This window comes from Sminthopsis crassicaudata, chromosome 4 (assembly GCF_048593235.1).
Source record: "Sminthopsis crassicaudata isolate SCR6 chromosome 4, ASM4859323v1, whole genome shotgun sequence".
NCBI classification, from domain to species: Eukaryota; Metazoa; Chordata; class Mammalia; order Dasyuromorphia; family Dasyuridae; genus Sminthopsis; species Sminthopsis crassicaudata.
The window spans coordinates 391517999-391536641 of NC_133620.1; the positions used below are offsets into that span (position 1 = coordinate 391517999).

At 33.0% G+C, this 18643-nt stretch overlaps 1 protein-coding gene across 1 annotated transcript in view; it reads left to right on the forward strand.

Moving 5' to 3' along the window:
• Positions 1 to 18643, forward strand: part of CHRM3 (cholinergic receptor muscarinic 3) — a 650220-nt gene that overhangs the window by 223669 nt on the left and 407908 nt on the right. The window contains exon 2 of the mRNA XM_074262498.1: positions 1514 to 1625. The gene's annotated coding sequence lies outside the window, so the exon portion shown is untranslated. The remainder of the gene's footprint in view (positions 1 to 1513; positions 1626 to 18643) is intronic.

An 18643-nucleotide genomic window follows, 5' to 3' on the forward strand; every position in this document is an offset into this window, starting at 1 on the left:
AGGCATAAAGAGGGAGATAATAAATAGATTAGAGGAACAGAGGATAATCTACCTCTCAGACTTGTGGAGGAGGAAGGAATTTATGACCAGAGGAGAACTAGAGATCATTATTGATCACAAAATAGAAGATTTTGATTACATCAAACTAAAAAGTTTCTGTACAAATAATACTAATGCAAACAAGATTAGAAGGGAAGTAACAAATTGGGAAAATATTTTTAAAAACAAAGGTTCTGACAAAGGTCTCATTTCCAAAATATATAGAGAACTGACCATAATTTATAAGAAACCGAACCATTCTCCAATTGATAAATGGTCAAAGGATATGAACAGACAATTCTCAGAGGAAGAAATTGAAACTATATCCACTCACATGAAAGAGTGTTCCAAATCACTACTGATCAGAGAAATGCAAATTAAGACCACTCTGAGATACCACTACACACCTGTCAGATTGGCTAAGATGACAGGAACAAATAATGACAAATGTTGGAGGGGATGTGGGGAAATTGGGACACTAATACATTGCTGGTGGAGTTGTGAAAGAATCCAGCCATTCTGGAGAGCAATCTGGAATTATGCCCAAAAAGTTATCAAACTGTGCATACCCTTTGACCCAGCAGCGCTACTACTGGGATTATATCCCAAAGAAATACTAAAGAGCGGAAAGAGACATATATGTGCCAAAATGTTTGTGGCAGCTCTTTTTGTTGTAACTAGAAACTGGAAGATGAATGGATGTCCATCAGTTGGAGAATGGTTGGGTAAATTGTGGTATATGAAGGTTATGGAATATTATTGCTCGGTAAGAAATGACCAGCAGGAGGAATATAGAGAGGCCTGGAGAGACTTAAATCAACTGATGCTGAGTGAAATGAGCAGAACCAGAAGATCACTGTACACTTCAACAACAATACTGTATGGGGATGTATTCTGATGGAAGTGGAAATCTTCAACATAAAGAAGATCCAACTCACTTCCAGTTGATCAATGATGGACAGGGGTAGCTGCACCCAGAGAAGAAACACTGGGAGGGGAATGAAAATTGTTAGCACTAATATCTGTCTGCCCAGGTTGCATGTGCCTTCGGATTCTAATGTTTATTGTGCAACAAGAAAATGATATTCGCACACATGTATTGTACCTAGACTATATTGTAACACATCTAAAATGTATGGTATTGCCTGTCGTCGGGGGGAGGGAATAGAGGGAGGGGGGGTAAATTGGAAAAATGAATACAAGGGATAATATTATAAAATATATATATATATATATAATAAAAAAAAATATGGAAGAGAAGAGCAAAAAAAAATATAAGCATATTATAAATATTCATATATAATATGGAAAAGGCTGATGCTTCCTTTATAATAAGGTTATTTTGAGGAGGGTGTTTTGTTAGTTGAAATGAGCTATAAATGGGAGGTCTTTATCTTATGAACTGGGTATGATTTCTATTAAACATTATGAAATTGCAGTGTTTTGACATGCTTTTTGTATGTTTCTTATTTAGATATGGATGGTAATAGATATTTCAGCAAGCAGCATTATAAGAGATTATGGATTGGATGAACCATATTCATTTGCAACATGATGTACAATATCTGGACTCTTCCCTGCCATTGGTAAGTCTTACTCATTATATTTTGCTCATACCTATGTCTAATGTATATGTGTATATGATCTATATGTATATATATATATACAGAAAATGTATATGTACATTTGTGTACTATTTATTGTTAAATGTGCTTGAGTTTAAGATGTGATTATATATGTCAACAAATTAGAATAGCACTAAAAATTATCAGCACCTTTTGCATTGTTAACCACTGGAACAGAAGCAAAAAGATTGGTTTTGTCAAACATGAAGCCAAAACTTTTTAGAACAAGCTTGTTTGGTGGTCTCTTGCTTCCAATAATATGTATCAGTCTAGATCTAAGCTTGAGAATGATAATGCTTTGACTTTAATACAAGGTATCTTCTTATTTCTGCATACTAGGATTGTGGCATATCTTCTGTACATATAAGTATTTCTTGTGATTTATTCAATCAATACTATTGCTGAACCTCCTGGAAAATATCTGTACCAAGTCAAATATTCAGCTTGACCATTAATGAAAGAAAGATTAAGTAGATGAAAAATAATGCCCAGATCATTATATAGATTTGATTTTACAGACTATATAGCCAACTTTCAGTATGTATCAACATGCACAGATAGTACAAATAGGCAAGAAGTCCTTCCACAAAGTTAATAAGACAAAAGTTATGCTTCTTTCATGTCAGAATATTTTGGTCCCTTTTATGACCATAAATATATCCAAGAAACAAATTCTTTTGTTTTAATAATTAAGTTATAGCAATCTACTCTGGCTGGAATATATGGAACACAATAGTTTTTGTTTTTGAAAAATTGAAATTAAATATCACAGAAAGAGTTATAGAAAAGTGCTTCGTGGGTGGATGAAAGCCAATTACAACATATGACACATGCAAAACTTTGAAAAGGAAATGTCTTCAGAGAATTATATAATAGAAAAAGAAAATAGTTACATGACAAGGGATTAGAGATCTAGAGATAGAAGGGACCATTAGGCCACCTGGGGCAACCTGCCTCATTCAGTAGTTGAGAAAAAGAGAACAAGCAAGTCTACATGATTTACATAAGATGAAGCAGGTAATTGTTGGCAAAAGTAAGATTGAACCCCATTATTCTGATACCAAGTTGAGTACTTTTCCCACTATATGATTCTGAAATCAAGAGCCAAAGTGCCCTTTGAGTTCCTTGGAATATCTGGAAAAAATTAAGTCAGGCTGCACCTCTTTAGATGGACTCTTTTGAATCAGCTTAGGAACGAAGAGAATTAGAGTTTTGCAGTATGGACAGGCCTGGATAAGTTGTGATCAGCAACATTTCAAGGAATATTCAAATTATGAAGTTACAAATTCAATTACATCTTTGTCACTTCTGTGGCTACAAATATTGAGTCATAAATTAGAAATCAATCATAAATCTGATTCTCATTTTAAAATGCTAACATGTTATAAATGTCTGAAATGCCTTGTGTTTTAGGGGTAACAAAAATGATAGAACTTGGAGATAGATGGCTTGGATTAGAATTTGATCTTTTCCCCTGTGGGACATTTGGCACGTAAATTCTCTTTTTTAAGGCTTCAGTTTCCTCATATATAAAGTGAGAGTAATTGATGGGATGACTTTTAAAGTTTCTGTGTGCTTTTCTGATGAGTTCTATTTGGGGAATAAAATAATTGCACTTAATAATATTTATAACAGCAGGGAACAATGGATTTGGAGTCAAAAGACTTCAGTTTAAATCAAAACTTTTCTACTATTTATCTCTGACTTTGAAAGAGTCATTAAAGTGCTCTTGACTTCAGATTCTCCATCTGCATAATGATGGAAGGATCCTATTAACAAATTTTGTATCTATTAGAAAATGTACCAAATTTTAATAATACAGAATATCTTTTTTAAAAAATTCTACAAACCAAATAATTGAAGAACTTCCATTACATAAAAAACGATTTCTGCTATCTAAATTATGTGCTTTTTATTATGTCATATTTATTAGGCATTTGTACTTAAAGATGAAAATGCATGTTATTTGTGTTTTTTCTCCTTTGTACAGTTTAATTTCAAGACTTATGAAATCATTCTTTTTAGAATGGTGGGAGTTAGCTCAAAAAATGACTCATTTCTGTTACAAAAATTAATTCTTCAAGTCTGGAATTAATTTTTGTTTCATTTTTTTTTGTATCTCAGCTGCCTTCTGCTAATCAGTATACATTTGCTAATGTAGTTATATGACATATAGATATTTCATATATCCATATATGCACAGAGATATACATGTATCTATATTTCTATATAAGAGAAACATACATCTAGCATAGTCTCTTTAACTCCTTATTTTACATATGTGTAGTTATGTTTGAATAATTTTCTCAGCAATATGATCCATTGAAATATATTTCAGAAATGTTATATCTGTAACAAATCAAGAGATGTATATACATATATGTCTGTCCATATGTGTATGTGTATATGTGTGCATGTGTATGTATATGGTGTATATGAATGCTCAAGTCTTAAATGACTTCCAGTAAGAGGATATTTAAAGCAGATAGAAGAATAATTAATATACTAGATAAAGTTTAATCATTCTCAGAATCTTAAACTTTTCTTGTCATATTTGGAGGGGAAAAATGCAGTCATCTAGTGGCATTTCTTGTTATTACTGTAATTATAAATATTGGTAGTGCTAAATTAAGTATACAAATCAAGATGAATTAAAAATGTGAAGTAAATTATAGATTAAAAATAATCTTTTTCAAACTTTGTGAATGAAATATTTCTCAAGGCTTTTTAAAGTCATACCATATTCAAGTTTTAGTCACTCTTTTTAGATAGGATGTTTGCATCTGGAAAAAGCATATTTTGTGATTCCTTTAATAAAAGAGAAGGGGAGCTGTAGAGTAAAGGTTGATAGAGATGATGGAGAATATAGTGTAAAAGGGATAGAGGAAAGAGAGACTGAGCATAGGTTGTGGAGAGGTGATAATCATCAATTTTAGAACTAATTTCTATGCTAGACTATTTTATAAGTTATTTATAGTGAAATCTTAGTCACTTTCATTCATCAAATTTTACTTGCTTTAGTTGTTCAGTTTTATATTAGTTCCTTGTGACAGAATAATACTGTGAAAAGTGCATTGGCTCTATAGTTAGAGAACTTGAGTTCAAAGCCTGTTACTGATATTTATGGCTTATGTGACCTGTTAGAAAGCACTTGATATAATTGGGTCTCAACTTCATTGTCTCTGAAACTAGTTGACCCCACACAGGTTCCCTCTAAGCTTAATTTATATCTAGTGTGAATCATAAAATCACAGATTTTAACAGGTGGATGCATTCTTAACAGCCATATAGTTCAACCATATATGAAGTACACCCTACCATCACATATCTGATAAGTGATTGCCCAGTATCATCATGAAGACCCCAAAAGTTGGAACTTATAACTTCTCAAAGCAAACTATTGTACTAAAGACTCCCCCCCTCTCTTTTCTGTCTGACTCTGTCTGTCTGTGTCTTTGTCTGTTTGTATCTGTGCCTGTCTGTCTGTCTATCTCTTTCTCTCTCTGTCTCACTGTCATTTAACCATTTTTAAATCTGTATGTCTGCATTATTCACTGTGGGGGGGCCCTAATGACACATTTCAGAATCAGTCCTCCTTCACCAGTTACATCTTAAATATATTGAATTGGTTCTGTAGGTATTCCAAATTCAATATACCCAAAATAAAACTAATTATCTTTTCTTCTTCCCAAATAGTGCCCTTTTCTCAACTTCCTTGTTACTTTTCAGCTCACCATCATTGTTCAGGACATCTAATCCACTATCTCACTGTCATCTTGTGCTCACTTCCCTGATATACTTAATGCATCATCAGATCTTATCATTTTACACTTGTAGTATTACATTTATAAAATTCCTCATCATTTTCTCCTCTTATTTCACTGTCACCATTCATTTATACCACTAAACTAGTCCTTTGCCTTATCTCTTTGTCTCAGTCTTCTCTCAATTCCAAATGATCAGCTGCTAAAGACATTTTTGTAAAGAGTAGATCAGATCATGTTATCTCCCTAATCAGTAATATCCAATGGTTCCCTCCTGTAATGTGCTGTTGTCTCCAGAAACTGCCGAGCACTCTCTGGTCTAGAGGAGAGACTTCTTCCTCCAGAGAGTCGCCTCAACTCTGGCCTAGAGCAGAAACTCTTCTTTCCTCCAGAGAGCTGCCTCAAGTCTGGTCCAGACAAGACTCTCTATCTTTCAAGTGCCGCCCTCTTTTATCCTCCCAGAGAATGGGCATGGGATAACACAAGGGCTTCTGGGAAAAATTACTTCAACCAATGAACTTGCTCCTCCTAAGCATGCAAGCTCCTCCCAAGGAGTAAAACTCCCAGTAAAGGCCGGAAGGAGAGAATTGTTAAGTACCGACTTAGCACTTAGTAAGAATCTAATATCTCATTATCTCATTAGCACTCAGTAAGAACCTAACACTCTCCTATATCTAAGATTAAATAGAAATACTACTTTTCATCACTACTTTCAGTTTTCTTACAGTTTATTCTCTTCTTCATACTACATAGATCACTTTTAGTGATCTACTTATCTTTCCTCATACAAGAGACTTCATCTTCCATTGTATTGACTGAACTCCATTATTAGAATGTTCTTCCTCTTTATTGTTGCTTCTCAACTTCCATGGCTTCTTTCAAAAGTTAGATCACCTTCTAGAGGACTTGTTTCCTTCTCCTTCATATGTCTTTTCATCCATCCTCCATTTCATGTTGCAAGTGCCTGCTCTCTAAGACATCCTTCCATTATGCTGAATTTATTTTTTATATACTTGGGTTATTTGCATAATGCCTTGTAAGAGAACTGAGACCTTGTTTTCATCTTCTTTGTATCACCAGTACATACTCCATAGTAAGTGTTCTATAGAAATTATTAACTGACTAACTTACTGACTGAGCTAACCAGTCTATTATTTGATATATCCACCTTCTTCCCTTCATTTAAATTTGCTTAATTTATTCATATACAGTAGCACTTATTCAAATCAGAATAATTGCTTAAAGAATACCAAGAGCATTTTGGGCATCACATGTTACAGAACAATAAAATTCCATTACTTGCATATACCATAACTTATTCAGATATCCTCTAATTTATGAGCATCTATTCATTTTCCAATTCTTTGCCCCCACAAAAAAGAGCTGCTACAAACATTTTTGCATGTGTGAAGCCTTTTAACTCTTTTTTTTGATTTCTTTGGGATACAGATCCAGTAGTGGTATTGCTAGAGCAAAGGGTATGCACAGTTTTATAGCATTTTGAGTGTAGTTCCAAATTGCTGTCCAGAAGGGTTGGGTCATTTCACAATCCCAACAGCAATACATTGGTGTCCGAGTTTTCCCACATCCCCTCCAGTATTTATCATTATCTTTTCCTGTCTTAGCCAATCTGAGAAGTGTGATGTGGTATGCTATAGTTGTTTTCATTTGCATTTCTTTATTCAGTAGTGATTTAGAGCATATATATATATATATATATATATATATATATATATATATATATATATATATATATACATATATATATATATATAAAACTATTAGATGGCTTTAATTTCTTTATCTGAAAAACAATGACTATAAAAAAATTCTCCAGCTTTCTGCTTCCCTTTTAATCTTGTCTGCATTGTGCAAAAGACTTTTAATTGAATGTAAGCAAAGTTGTGAATTTTGCATTTCATAATATTCTCCAGTTCTTCTTTGGCCATAAATTTCTCCCTTCCCCAAAGATCTAATAGGTAAAGTATCCCTTCTTTCCTAATTTGCTTATTGTATTACCATTTATGCTTAAATCCTGTAGTGATTTTGACCTTATTTTGACATGAGGTGTGAAATGTAGGACTATGCTGACTTTCTGACCTATTGTTTTCCAGTTTTCCCAATAACTTTTGTGTAATAGTGAGCTTTTATGCCAGAAGCTGGAGTTTGGGGGTTTAGTCGTTTATTATTATGTCATGTGCATTTAACCTATTTCACTGATGCACAATTCTGTTTCTTAGCCAGTACCATATGGTTTTAATGATTTCTGCTTTAGGTTTTAGAGTTTTAGGTTTAGCACTGCTAGGCCACAGTCCTTTGCATTTTTTTTACATTAAGTCCCTTAATATTCTTGCCCCTTTATTCTTCTAAATGAGTTTTGTATTTTTTTTTAGCTCTATAAAATGATTTTTGGCAGTTTGATTGGTATGGTACTGAATAATTAGACAAATTTAGGGAGAATTGTCATTTTTATTATATTAGCTTGGCCTACCCTTAAGTAATTGATATTTTTTCCAATTAATATAGATTTTAATATATTTGTGTGAAAAGTGTTTTATACTTATATTCATATACTTCCTGTGTTTGTCTTGGCAAGAAAACACCCAAATATTTTATCTTGTCCACAGTTATTTTAAATGTAATTTCTTTTTCTGTCTCTTGATGCTAGACTTCATTAGTAATATACAGAAATGCTGACAATTTGTGTGGATTCATTTTATATCCTGAAACTTTGCTAAAACTATAAATTGTTTCAGATAGATTTTTGGTTGATTCTCTTGAATTTTCTAAGTATACCATCATGTCATATGCAAGGAGTGATATTATATCTCCTCATTGTCTATTCTAATTCCCTTAATTTTTTTCTTTTCTTATTGCTACAGCCAACATTTCTAGTACAGTATTGAGCAATATTGGTGATAATGGGCCTTCTTGTTTCACTCATGATCTTACTGGGAACATCCAATTTCTTTCCATTACAAATGCTTGCTGTTGATTTTAGAGAGATACTTCTTATTATTTTAAAGAAAGTTCTCTTTATCCCTATGGCCTCTAGTATTTTTAATAGGAATGGATGCTGTATTTTGTCAAAAGCCTTTTCTGCATCTATTGAGATTATCATATGATTGCTATTAGTTTTACTATTTATATAATCAATTATGCCAATAGTTTTTTTCTGATATTGAACCAGCCCTGCATTTCTGGTATAAATCCCACTTAATCATAGTATATTATCTTGCTGATAAATTGTTTTAATCTCTTTACTAATATCCTATTTAAAAATTTTGCATTGATACCCATTAGAGAGATTGGTCTTTAAATTTATTTCTCAGTTTTGGTTCTTCCTGATTTAGGTATTACACCATAATTGTGTCATTGAAGGAATTTAGCAGGACTTCTTCTTTGCCTAATTTTCCAAATTAATTGTTCTTTAAATGCTTGGTACAATTCACTTATAAATCCATTTGACCCTGGAAATTTTTTTCTTAGGGAATTCATTGATGGCTTGTTCAGTTTCTTTTTTTCTAAAATGGGACTATTTAAGTAATTTATTTCCTCTTTTATGTTTTTGTAAATATTCGTCTATTTCAATTAGAGTGTCAGATTTGTTGGCATATAGTTAAGCAAAATAGCTCCTAATTATTGCTTTAATTTTTCATTGGTGATAAGTTCATTTCTGATGCTGGTTATTTTTTTTCTCTTTCAAATGTGTTTCTTGTAAACAACATTTTGTAGGATTCTGATTTTTAATCCACTCAACTATTTGTTTTCCTTTTAGAGGAGAGTTGATCCCATTAACATTCACAATTATGATTAGCAGATATGTATTTCCCTCCATTTTATTTTCTCCCCTATGTATGCTTTTGTGTTTTCTTTTTATCTTGCCCTTCTTTGTTAGTGTTTTGTTTCTAATCCACCCCACCCTCAATCTGCTCTCCCTTCTATCACTTCTGTTCTCTTTTCTTACCTCTTTTTCCTAGTGTTTCTGCCCTCCCTTCTATGCAGCCCCTCTCTTTTCTTTCCTTTTTCTCCTTAAATTTCTATCCCTAACTGAATGAATATGATATTTCCTCTCTGAGTCAAAATTGATGAGAAATTGATGAGATTAAGCTTCACAATGTTCATCCCCCTCCCTTCTTTACTTCTATTGGAACAGGTCTTTTGTCCCTCTTCATGTGATCTAATTGATCTCCCTTTCCTCTTCTCCTGATACAATAAATTTTCTGCCTCTTAATATCTTTTTTCTTTGATTTCATCACTTCAGACTAATTTATATCCACTCTCTCTGTCTATATATGTCCCCTCTAAATGCCTTAATAAAAGATTTAGTGCTCAAGATTTTTAAGTACCATTTCCATCAAGGGAAATGAACAGTTTAACTTTTAAATAATGTTTTTTTTCTTTTATTTATGAATTATATTTAATATTTAAAGGATTGTAAAATGTGCTTCCTACCTTAACATAAAATAAATACTTTTAAAGTAAGTATTTAGAGTATTATGATCTTCATCTTAAAGAGGAGTAAACTTCCTATATTAATGAATTAATGAATCCATTATCTTTCAAGGTCACCTATTTTCATTTTTGAACAAATATTTTGTATTTCAAAAAGTGTCATTCTGGGCAGGTAATTAGTACATTGATCTGAAGTCAGAAAAACTCATTTTCTTGAGTTCAAATGTCCTAAGACACTTAAAATCTGTGTGAACCTAAACAAATTATCTAACCACATTTACCTCAGTTTCTCATCTGTAAAATGTGCTGAAGAAGGAAAGGGAAAGCCAATTCAGTATGTTTGTCAAGAAAACTCCAAATAGAGTCACAAAGAATAAGATACAACTAAAATGACGCAATAATAATGCCAAAAATATATCAGCTTAAATTTGAAGCATTTTCATTGTTGGTTAGTAGGACTTTGCAAGAATAATGAAGATTATTCACTTCATTTATATCCTTTCATTTTACAAGTTAGGAAATTGAAATCCAGACTCTGTATGTATGTATGTGGGTGTGACTCTGAGATACCACTACACACCTGTTAGATTGGCTAAGATGACAGGAAAAAATAATGATGAATGTTGGAGGGGATGTGGGAAAACTGGGACACTGATGCATTGTTGGTGGAGTTATGAAAGAATCCAACCATTCTGGAGAGCAATTTGGAACTATTCCCAAAAGGTTATCAAACTATGCATAGCTTTTGATCTAGCAGTGCTACTACTGGGCTTATATCCCAGTGAAATACTAAAGAAGGGAAAGGGACCTGTATGTTCCAAAATGTTTGTGGCAGCCCTTTTTCTAGTGGCTAGAAACTGGAAAATGAACAGGTGCCCATCAATTGGAGAATGGTTGGAAAAATGATGGTATATGAATGTTATGGAATATTATTGTTCTGTAAGAAAACCAGCAGGATGAATACAGAGAGGCTTGGAGAGACTTACATGAACTGATGCTGAGTGAAATGGCAGAATCAGGAGATCATTATGCACTTCAACGATACTATATGAAGATGTATTCTGATTGAAGTGGATATCTTCAACAAAGAGAAGATCTAATTCAGTTCCAGTTGATCAGTGATGAACAGAATCAGCTACACCCAGAGAAAGAACACTGGGTATTGAGTGTAAACTGTTTGCACTATTGTCTTTTACCTAGGTTACTTTTACCTTCTGAATCCAATTCTTATCGTGCAACAAGAAATTTGGTTTTACTAGATATATTGTATTTAGGATTTACTGTAACACATTTAATATGTATGGGATTGCCTGTCATCTAGGGGAGGGGATAGAGGGAGGGAGGGGAAAAATTTGGAAAAGAAGTGAGTACAAGGGATAATGTTGTAAAAAAAATTACCCATGCATATGTACTATCAAAAAAATATTATTATTATAAAATTAATAAAAAATGTATGTGTGTATACATACATATATATAGTGTGTATATATACACATGCATACACGTATACATATAAACATGCATATATAGACAGACCTATAAAACATGCATATGTATGCATACATGTACATATCTGTATATAGACACATAATTATGGACATATACAAATGTATATATACATGCATATATTATGTATAGATTATGTATTAATTATGTATTTGTTTATCAATTTTTATTTATTTATCTATAAAGATCACATAGTAAAGGAGCAGATCTGGTTTTTGAGTTTAAGTTCTTTTATTTCCATTCTCTTCCTTTTCAGAAATTGCAGTTTATCAATTGCCTGAATTCTTTGTGAAGAACATTACGGCCGTGCCATTCCCTTGACTCACATATATACATACTTTTCTTTTAGAACCTAACTATATGAGTTCACATTAAACTATATTAGTTTACATTTTATCTTATTAGATATTTACATTTTAAACAATTTGATCTTGTGCTCTCATTTTTCAATGTTTTCATAAACAATTGTTCATTTTGCATATTCTTATTGTGTTTGAGTATATATGTAATATATATTTAAAATTTTCCTGGCAGTTTAGCTAATCATAACATGATTTTCAAATTTTATTTTACTTGACTGCTTAAGCTTCATAGGGTTGAAGGATCTCTTTAGCAAGAATTTATGTTTCAGGGATATGGTTTTTCCCTCTTCTCTGTTTACCTTTCCATGCTTTCTTGAGTCCTGTGTTTGAAGATCAACTTTTCTGTTTAGTTCTAGTCTTTTCAATAGAAATGACTGAAAGTTTCTTACTTCATTGAAGAATCATCTTCTCCCTGAAAGATGATGCTCAGTCTTGCTAGGTAGTTGATTATTGTGTCAGCTCCTAGGTAATCCTGATTTGTAGCTTCTCAATACTTGATTTTTTTTTTTCTCCCTGAGTGCCTTGAAATAGTTTTTTTTTTCCTTGAGATTATCATTTTGGAAACTTTCAAAATTGTTTCTAGGGGATTTTCTTCTGGCATCTCTTTGTGGAGGTGATTAATGAATTTTTTCAATGACTATTTTGACCTCTGGTTCTGTTATATCAATGCAGGTCTCCTTAAAGATTTCTTTAAAAATGCTATCTATCCCAGGCTCTTTTTTGATTGTGATCTTCAGGTAGACCAATTATTTTAAAATAGTTTCTCCTAGATTTAGTTTCCAGGTTGGCTGTTTTTCCAGTGGTATATTTTACATTTTATTTCAATTTTTCATTCTTTTTAGTTGATTTGACTGAATCTTGATATCTTCTAGAGTCATTTTCTTCTAGAACCATTTGCTTATTTCTATTTTTAATGTATGATTTCCTTCAATTAGCTTTTGTATCTGTTTTTCTATTTGATTAATTCTACTTTTCAAGCTTTTTTTGCATTTGGCTAATTGTGTCTTTTTTATTTTTTATTTTTATTATATATATATATATATATATTTATAATATTATCCCTTGTATTCATTTTTCCAAATTATCCCCCCCTCGCTCTATTCCCTCCCCCCGATGACAGGCAATCCCATACATTTTACATGTGTTACAATATAGTCTAGGTACAATACATGTGTGTGAATATCATTTTCTTGTTGCACAATAAACATTAGAATCCGAAGGTACATGCAACCTGGGCAGACAGATATTAGTGCTAACAATTTACATTCACTTCCCAGTGTTACTTCTCTGGGTGTAGTTATTTCTGTCCATCATTGATCAACTGGAAGTGAGTTGGCTCTTCTTTATGTTGAAGATTTCCACTTCCATCAGAATACATCCTCATACAGTATTGTTGTTGAAGTGTACAGTGATCTTCTGGTTCTGCTCATTTCACTCAGCATCAGTTGATTTAAGTCTCTCCAGGCCTCTCTATATTCCTCCTGCTGGTCATTTCTTACAGAGCAATAATATTCCATAACCTTCATATACCACAATTTACCCAACCATTCTCCAACTGATGGACATCCATTCATCTTCCAATTTCTAGCTACTACAAAAAGAGCTGCCACAAACATTTTGGCACATATATGTCTCTTTCTGCTCTTTAGTATTTCTTTGGGATATAATCCCAGTAGTAGCGCTGCTGGGTCAAAGGGTATGCACAGTTTGATAACTTTTTGGGCATAATTCCAGATTGCTCTCCAGAATGGCTGGATTCTTTTGCAACTCCACCAGCAATGTATCAGTGTCCCAGTTTTCCCACAGCCCCTCCAACATTCATCGTTATTTGTTCCTGTCATCTTAGCCAATCTGACAGGTGTGTAGTGGTATCTCAGAGTGGTCTTAATTTGCATTTCTTTGATCAGTAGTGATTTGGAACACTCTTTCATGTGAGTGGATATAGTTTCAATTTCTTCCTCTGAGAATTGTCTGTTCATATCCTTTGACCATTTATCAATTGGAGAATGGTTCGGTTTCTTATAAATTAGGGTCAGTTCTCTATATATTTTGGAAATGAGACCTTTGTCAGAACCTTTGTTTTTAAAAATATTTTCCCAATTTGTTACTTCCCTTCTAATCTTGTTTGCATTAGTATTATTTGTACAGAAACTTTTTAGTTTGATGTAATCAAAATCTTCTATTTTGTGATCAATAATGATCTCTAGTTCTCCTCTGGTCATAAATTCCTTCCTCCTCCACAAGTCTGAGAGGTAGATTATCCTCTGTTCCTCTAATCTATTTATTATCTCCCTCTTTATGCCTAAATCATGGACCCATTTTGATCTTATCTTGGTATATGGTGTTAAGTGTGGATCCATATCTAATTTCTGCCATACTAATTTCTAGTTTTCCCAACAGTTTTTTCCGAATAATGAATTTTTATCCCTAATGTTGGTATCTTTGGGTTTGTCAAAGATTAGGTTGCTATATATGTATCCTTTTTTTTCCTTTGTATCTAATCTGTTCCACTGATCTACCGGTCTATTTCTTAGCCAATACCAAATGGTTTTGGTGACTGCTGCTATATAATATAGCTTTAGATCAGGTACACTTAGACCACCTTCCTCTGAGTTTTTTTTCATTAGTTCCCTTGCAATTATCAACCTTTTATTCTTCCATATGAATTTTGTTGTTATTTTTTCTAGGTCATTGAAATAGTTTCTTGGGAGTCTGATTGGTATAGCACTAAATAAATAGATTAGTTTGGGTAGTATTGTCATCTTTATTATATTCGCTCGGCCTATCCAAGAGCACTGAATGTCTTTCCAATTATTTAAATCTGATTTTATTTTTGTGGCAAGTGTTTTGTAATTTTTCTCATATAATTCCTGACTTTTCTTTGGTAGATGGATTCCCAAATATTTTATACTCTCAACATTTGTTTGGAATGGAATTTCTCTTTGTATCTCTTGCTGTTGCATTTTGTTAGTGATATATAAAAATGCCGAGGATTTATGTGGATTTATTTTGTATCCTGTCACTTTGCTGAAATTTTGAATTATTTCTAGTAGCTTTTTAGCAGAGTCTTTGGGGTTCTCTAAGTATACCATCATGTCATCTGCAAAAAGTGATAGTTTAATTTCCTCATTTCCTATTCTAATTCCTTGAATCTCTTTCTCGGCTCTTATTGCCGAGGCTAGCGTTTCTAGTACTATATTGAATAGTAATGGTGATAGTGGGCAACCTTGTTTCACTCCTGATCTTACTGGGAAAGGTTGCAGTTTATTTCTATTGCATATTATGCTTACTGAAGGTCTTAAATATATGCTCCTGATTATTCTAAGGAATAGTCAATTTATTCCTATACTCTCAAGAGTTTTTAGTAGGAATGGATGTTGGATTTTGTCAAATGCTTTTTCTGCATCTATTGAGATGATCATATGGTTCTTATTAATTTGATTATTAATATGGTCAATTATATTAATAGTTTTCCTAATATTAAACCAGCCCTGCATTCCTGGAATAAATCCTACTTGATCATAGTGTATTATCCTGGAGATGATTTTCTGAAGTCTTTTTGCTAATATCTTATTTAAGATTTTAGCATCAATATTCATTAAGGAGATTAGTCTATAATTTTCTTTCTCAGTTTTCGATCGACCTGGTTTAGGTATCAGTACCATGTCTGTGTCATAAAAGGAGTTTGGTAGGACTCCTTCATCCCCTATTTTTTCAAATAATTTATATAACATTGGGGCTAATTGTTCTTTAAATGTTTGGTAGAATTCACATGTGAATCCATCTGGCCCTGGGGATTTTTTCCTGGGGAGTTGATTAATAGCTTGTTCTATTTCTTTTTCTGAAATGAGACTATTTAAGCAATTTATCTCCTCCTCTGTTAATCTAGGGAGCCTATATTTTTGAAGGAAGTCATCCATTTCACTTAAGTTATCAAATTTATTGGCATAAAGTTGGGCAAAGTAACTCCTTATTATTTCTCTAATTTCCTCTTCATTGGTGGAAAGATCCTCCTTTTCATTTGTAAGACTATCAATTTGATTTTCCTCTTTCTTTTTTTTGATCAAATTTACCAAAGGTTTATCTATTTTATTGGCTTTTTCATAAAACCAACTCTTGGTTTTATTTATTAATTCAATAGTTTTTTTACTTTCAATATTATTGATTTCTCCTTTTAATTTTTGTATTTCAAGTTTAATTTTTGGTTGGGGGTTTATAATTTGGTCTTTTTCTAGCCTTTTAAGTTGTAAGCCCAATTCGTTAATCTTCTGTTTCTCTATTTTCTTCAAATAAGCCTCTAAAGATATAAAATTTCCCCTTATTACTGCTTTAGCTGCATCCCAAAGATTTTGATATGATGTCTCATCATTGTCATTATCTTGGGTGAAATTGTTAATTGTTTCTATAATTTGCTCTTTCACCCAGTCATTCTTTAAGATGAGATTATTCAGTTTCCAATTACTTTTTGGTCTATTTACCCCTAACTTTTTACTGAATGTAGCTTTTATTGCATTGTGATCTGAGAAGAAGGCATTTATTATTTCTGCCTTCCTACATTTAATTTTGAGATCTTTATGTCCTAATATATGGTCAATTTTTGTATAGGATCCATGAACTGCTGAGAAGAAAGTATATTCCTTTCTATTGCCATTCAGTTTTCTCCAAAGGTCTATCATACCTAGTTTTTCTAATGTTCTATTTACTTTTTTAATTTCTTTCTTGTTTGTTTTGTGGTTTGATTTGTCTAAATCTGAGAGTGCAAGGTTGAGATCTCCCACTATTATAGTTTTACTGTCTATTTCTTCTTGCAGTTCTCTTAACTTTTCCTTTAGAAAGTTAGATGCTATACCACTTGGTGCATATATGTTTAGTATTGATATGGCTTCATTATTTATGCTACCTTTCAGCAGGATATAGTTTCCTTCCTTATCTTTTTTAACAAGATCTACTTCTGCTTTTGCTTGATCTGAGATAAGGATAGCTACCCCTGCTTTTTTGGCTTTACCTGAAGCATAATGGGCTCTGTTCCAACCTTTTACCTTTACTCTGTATGTATCTCCCTGCTTTAAGTGTGTTTCCTGTAGGCAACATATTGTAGGGTTCTGCTTTTTGATCCAATCTGCTATCCGTCTCCGTTTGATGGGATCGTTCATCCCATTTACATTTACAGTTAAAATTACTAATTCTGTATTTCCTGCCATCGTATTATCCCCAGATTATGCTTTTTTTCCCTTGACCCCCCTGATCCCCCTCCCCGATATTTAATTTATAGACCCCCCTTGTGACGCGCAACCCTCCCTCTTTTTTTTTTTTTTTTTTTTAGGATCCCTCCCCCCTCCCTTCAAGTCCCTTCACTTATTCTCCTTTTCCTTTTCCCTTTTCCTCTCCCCCCTTTTAATGAGGTGAGAGAAAATTCTCTGAAAAACAAATATGTTAATTATTTACTCTTTGAGCCTCTCCTGATGAGAGTAAGATTCACACAATGATTCTCCCCCTCACTAAGTTCCCTCAGATATGGTGTATTTTCTATGCCTCTTCCTGGGATGTAGTTTCCCTCTTTTTATCATTCCTTCCCCTTTTTCTGAACCGACCTCCTTCCCTTTACTACACCCCCCTTTTTTCCTTTTATATCAGTAAAATCAAATTATCCTTGAGTACTTTTTATATACCCACAACAGAGTTACAGTTCTCAAGGGTTCTGTGTACCTTTTTCTGTTTCTCTTCAGTCTTGTGGATGTAGATCAAATTTTTTGTTTAAGTCTGTTTTTTTTTTTTTTTTCTTAGAAACATATAGAATTCCTCTGTTTCATTGAATGACCATCTTCTTCCATGGAAAAAGATGCTAAACTTAGCTGGGTAGTTCATTCTTGGTTGCAGTCCTTGATCTTTTGCCTTACGGAATATCAGGTTCCAGGCCCTTCTATCTTTTAATGTGGAGGCAGCCAGATCTTGGGTGACCCTTATTGTGGCACCTTGGTATTTAAATTGTTTTTTTCTAGCTGCTTGCAGGATTTTCTCCTTTGTGTGGTAATTCTGCAGCTTAGCCACTATATTCCGTGGTGTTCTTTTTTTAGTGTCTATTTCAGAAGGAGTTCGATGAATTCTTTCCACATCTACTTTCCCTTCTGTTTCTATTATCTCTGGACAGTTCTCTTTGATAATTTCCTGTAAAATAGAATCTAGGCTCTTTTTTTGGTCATAGTTTTCTGGAAGTCCAATAATCCGCAGATTATCTCTCCTAGATCTATTTTCCAGGTCTATAGATTTTCCCAGTAAGTATTTGACGTTGTTCTTCAGCTTCTCATTTTTTTTTGTTTTGTATGACTGATTCTTGGGTTCTCTGTGAATCATTCATTTCTATTTGTTCCATCCTGACTTTTAAGGAGTTATTTTCTTCTTTCACAGTTTTTAGTTCTTTTTGTAAATGCCCAATTTCGTTTTTAAATGAATTATTTTGCTCTATTGAATTTTTTTTCCATTTCCCTAATTTTTTTTTGAGAATTATTTTCTTTTTCCAATTCAGAAATTCTGTTTTCTTGAGACTTCTTTATCTTTTCCAATTCAGAAATCCTACTTTCCTGTGTTTTTTTAACCTTTTCTAATTCATAAATTTTGTTTCCCTGCATCTCCTGTGAATTCTTTATTTTTTCCAACTCCAATTTCAGGACGTTGTTATTCTCTATCATAGCTTCCCTTTCCTTTCCCCATTTTTCTTCAAACTCCCTCAATTTTTTAAGAGTTTCTTCTAGGAGAGAGTTATGTGATGGGGGGCAGGAATCGTTCCCCTTTAGGTTGTTATCTGCTGTCTCTCTGCTGTTAACTTCCTCAGGGTTGGATACCCGCTCTTTCTCTGTGTAGAAGGCATCTATGGTTTTTCTGGGCTTCTTACTCA